This window comes from Nycticebus coucang, chromosome X (assembly GCF_027406575.1).
Source record: "Nycticebus coucang isolate mNycCou1 chromosome X, mNycCou1.pri, whole genome shotgun sequence".
Taxonomy (NCBI): Eukaryota; Metazoa; Chordata; class Mammalia; order Primates; family Lorisidae; genus Nycticebus; species Nycticebus coucang.
In genome coordinates, this window is record NC_069804.1 from 23,513,499 (window position 1) to 23,518,462 (window position 4,964).

A 4,964-nucleotide genomic window follows, 5' to 3' on the forward strand; every position below is an offset into this window, starting at 1 on the left:
GACTCTAGAGAAGATTTAGGGTGGAACAGAATTCTGAGTCCAGGTGTGTAAGTCTTTCTCTCTCTTTCAGATTTCTAAGTTTAGATCCTGAGAAGGTTTATGCATTTTCCCAACCTCTTCTTCAATGCAGCCGAGGAACGACACTTAAGGCACTTTAGTCTTTGAATACATTTTAACACATAAATGATAAGGGAGCACAAACGTTGAACGTGCCGGTACAAAATAACATGTTTTATCTACCTCATTTGTCTTCTGGACTCCCGTAGCCCCAATAGTGCATAATTCCCAGGCATTTGGCTTAGATAGATTCCAGCTATCAGAGAGAATAACACAATGACATTCTTAGGTGTTGGTGCCTTAAATTAGAAGTTGAAGAATATTTGAACAGCAGGAATGGCTGGCATTTTCTTTTAATGGTCTTGAAGCATTTCCAGCCTCTCTGAGAGAAACTTAGGTCATGAGCAATAGCTCTGTGGTGCATTAGGCTTACCAGAAGTAAACGAGGCAGAACACTGAAGTCGCCCTGGTACATTCTCAATTGATACCATTATTGCTCTGAAGGACACAGAGATAGCATCTTGAGAAAAGTGTCCCGATGATGGTTATCGAGATGCAATTTTTTATGTCTACACAGTTACATTTTTCACTTCACCATATTCCACACTTGACTGGCATAGAAAAGATGATCTCACAAGAATAATACATAAGCAACTGGGATCGAAACTCATTTTACTTTACAAATTAGGCAAACTTTCTTTGAGTTCCACTTTCTTCCTGTTAATATAACTGATGATTGTATTGAACTCCAGGGCAGCTGGAAACAGAAGAAAGGGCCTGTTGATTTGGGGGCTAAAGGAGGCCAGGAAAGAGTCACTCAGGAAGAAGTAATCCTTTTGGAAAGGTGGAGGTGGAGGGAAGAAGGAAACATCCAATTACACGTCTGCCTCTTGTCCAAAAGGATGTCAAACCCTTGTTGAAAACAAGACACATGAAATATACAACGTTTCTCTAACTGATAAGTCTAGAGATGTTTTCCCTCAAACCAAAATAAGATGCCGCTTTACACCTGCTACAATGACTATAGTAAGGGAGGGACAAAAGAAAAATGACAGTGTTGGCAAGGATGTGGAGAAATTGAAATCCTTGTTCATTGCTGGTAGTAATGTAAAATGGTGCAGCTGCTATGGGAAATAGTTTAGTGATTTCTCAAAAGATACAACATAGGCTCAGTGCCGGTAACTCAAGCAGCTAAGGCGCCAGCCACATACACCAGAGCTGGTGGGTTCAAATCCAGCCCGGGCCTGCCAAACAACCATGACAACTACAACCAAAAAATAGTCAGGCATTGTGGCAGGTGCCTGTAGTCCCAGCTACCTGGGAGGTGGAGGCAAGAGAATCCCTTAAGCCCAAGAGTTGGAGGTTGCTGTGAGCTGTGATGCCATGGTACTCTACCCAGGGTGACATAGTGAGACTCTGTCTCAAAAAAAAAAAAAAAAAAGATACAACATAGAATTACCATATAATTCCACAATTCTGCTCCAAGGTATTTTCTTTCTTTCTTTTTTTTTTTTGTAGAGACAGAGTCTCACTGTACTGCCCTCGGGTAGAGTGCCGTGGCGTCACATGGCTCACAACAAACTCTAACTCTTGGGCTTCTGCGATTCTCCTGCCTCAGCCTCCCGAGCAGCTGGGACTACAGGCGCCCGCCACAACGCCTGGCTATTTTTTTGTTGCAGTTTGGCCGGGGCTGGGTTTGAACCTGCCACCTTCGGCATATGGGGCCGGCGCCCTACTCACTGAGCCACAGGCACTGCCCCCATACTCCAAGGTATTTTCTTTTTTTTGTGTTTTTTTGGCCGGGGCTGGGTTTGAACCAGCCACCTCCGGCATATGGGACCGGCACCCTACACCTTGAGCCACAGGCAACACCCCTTGCTCCAAGGTATTTTCAATTCAAAATGGTTGAAAGCAGGGATTCATACAGATGTTTGTAACGTACGTTATCCATAATAGCCAAAAGGTCAAAACATGCTCATCAGCAGATGAGTGGACAAACAGAAGATGGCATATGTATTCAGTGGATAATGATTCAGCCGTAGAGAGGAATGATATCTGGATATATGCTACAACACGGAGGAACCTTGAAAATGTTATGCTTGGTGAAGTAAGCCAGACACAGAAGGACAAATAATATATGATTCTACTTAGATGAGGTACCCAGAATAGGCAAATTTATCTACACAGAAAGTGGAATAGAGTTTACTAGGGGCTGGGATGAGGACGAAGCAGGAGTTAGGTAATGAATACAGAGTTTTTGTTGTGGATGATGACAAATTTTGGGTATAGATAGTGGTGATGGTTCCACAACAGTGCAAATATATTTAACACCACTGTATTGTATACTTACGAATGGTTAAAATGGTAAATATTATGTTGTGTGCTCTCCCAATGAATGGGCTTGGTATGGGGTGTTTGAATCACCTTTTGGGTGCGGGATGTAAGTATAAGAGGGACTCTACCTGCCAAATTCAAATATTTTGACCTGGTTGTTCGTACCTTTGTGTTAACCTGAAATTAAAAAAGAAAATAGGCAGAAAAAATGGATAGTAAGTATTGTCCTCCCAAAAGAGGTGCTTCCTTTCAAAGAAAGTTAGCTCATATGACTTTAAACATGTACTTTGAAACCCTAGAGTTGGAAGAAAAGTTAGAGAGTCAAAGCTAAAAAAGCCTTTTTAGGTGAGGAAACTGAGGATGAGAGAGTGAAGTCACTGTTGGAGGCCATGTAAGCAGGGGATGGAATCATTCCGATAGGACCTACCTTCCCTGGCTCTGTAGCTAGTGTTAATTCTGTCACTCCATGCGGAATCTGTTAATTAACCCATGTTAACCGTGTTGACCAACTATTTCTTATTTCTCACTAAAATTGTGCTGGGGAATCAATATCTAGGTCACCTGTTTGTGGTTTACTTCACACTTTTCACCAGTTGAAAGCAAGACTTGCAGTGGTGTTCCACTGCTTTGGGGAGCTCAGGGTGGGGTTTGCTGTCACTTGCCTCTTTTACCCTTCCGGTTCTGGCTGCGAAGAGTACGTTCAGAGGAATGAGCCAAAAGCAGGTGTTCTGTTACCGGAGTAGAATAGCTCCTTAGTAAAGTGGGATTTACTGGCAGTATGCGGCCAGGTCTCCCCTCTCCTAATGTTGGCCTCAGGACTTAGATGGCCTTTTTTACCCACGTAGTTTTCAGCATGGACATTTGAAGGCTTCTTCTGCAGGGAAGGGGGCTGCAATTGGGGTAGATGGTAGAGAGTCCCTGCTTGGTAAGATTAGGGCATGAGAGCAGGAAATGGAGGAGAAAATGGCAATTAGTAGGTTGCAGAGCGCCTGGGCTATGTGTGTAGAATGACACATACCCTGCCCAATAGAGGACAGTGAATGTTAGTTCTCAGCAATCTCCTCGCTCTGTAAAGACTCCTGTTCCTGTGAGTCCAGGGGAGGAAGCTGGAGACAGGGTCTAAAAGTCTTCTTTCCATCCTTCCGAACACATGATTCCTGTTAGCGTTCCAGCAGCGTTTATAGGGTAACATCTGCAGGGGTTCTCAACCTTCCTAATGCTGCAATGTGTTTTCATTGTTTTTTTTTTTTTTTTTGTGGTTTTTGGCCGGGGCTGGGTTTGAACCTGCCACCTCCGGCATATGGGACCAGCGCCCTACTCCTTGAGCCACAGGCGCCGCCCTGTGTTTTCATTGTTAAAAAGGGGTCGCGTCCCACAGGTTGAGAACTGCTGATCTAGAGGTTCTCTAAGCACTGTGGAAAGGTAATTTATTGAAGGTTAGAGACCTCAACTTATTTAAAGTGACAGTGTCCCTTGCCCATTTTCTTGAGCTTTGGTTCTTCCTCAGTCACTTTTCATAGGGTGAGGGTAAATTTTCTGGAATTACAACGCACGAAGCGTAAGTGTGCAGTTCAGGGCATTTCCGCGAAGCAAATGGACCCATGTATATACAGCCCAGATCAGGGAACAGAGCATCCCCAGTCTCTAGCCTCTTTTGTTCCTAGTGTTTCCCTTGATAGAGAACACACAAGCAGGATGCCAGAATACAGTCTGAATGTTCCTAAGACCAAGTGGTGAAAAAACCTACCATTCAAAGCAGCGTTGGAACTCTTTTTCTGGAATGGCCCTTGATGTCCTGAATGTCATCAAAATGTATTCCTTTCAATATTTCCTTTATCTTCGGGTAACAAAAAGTCCCTGGGGGCCGGGTCAGGTGAGTAGGGAGCATGTTTCAATAAAGTTATTTGTTTACTAGCTAAAAACTCCCTCACAGACAGTGACATGTGAGCCGGTGCAACATTATGATGCAAGAGCCATGAGTTAGCCGAGATTTTCAATTAAGATTTTCCTGTTTCTCTATTGATTTTTATTTGGTTTGCTGTGCTGCTTGTAGTCAGCTGATGATTCAGCTGCACAGTTTAATGAAGTTTTGCCATTTTTTCCTCAGTTCTGCTTGTTACTGTCCTGAACTCTCTTCAACAGGGATCTTTTCTTTCCCCTCAAAACCCTGAACTCTTTAGCAGTCAGGCTCCAACCTGCCCTCCCCCACCCCCAGCCCCTGGAAACCAGGAATCTACTGTCTGTCTCTATAGATTTGCCTATTCTGACATTTCATATAAATGGAATCTTATAATATTTGTCCTTTTGTGTCCTGCATCTTTCACTTAGCATAATGTTTTCAAGGTTCATCTATATTGTAGTACTTCATTCCTTTTTATGGCCAAATAATATTCCATTATACGGGCTTGGTGCCTGTAGCACAGTGGTTACCGCACCAGCCACATGCACCAAGCTGGGCCCAAGCCAGCTAAACAATGACAATTACTACCAAAAAATAGCTGGGTGTTGTGTCAGGCGAAATGTGATAACCACTACACTATGGAAACCCTAGCTGGGTGTTGTGGCAGGCACCT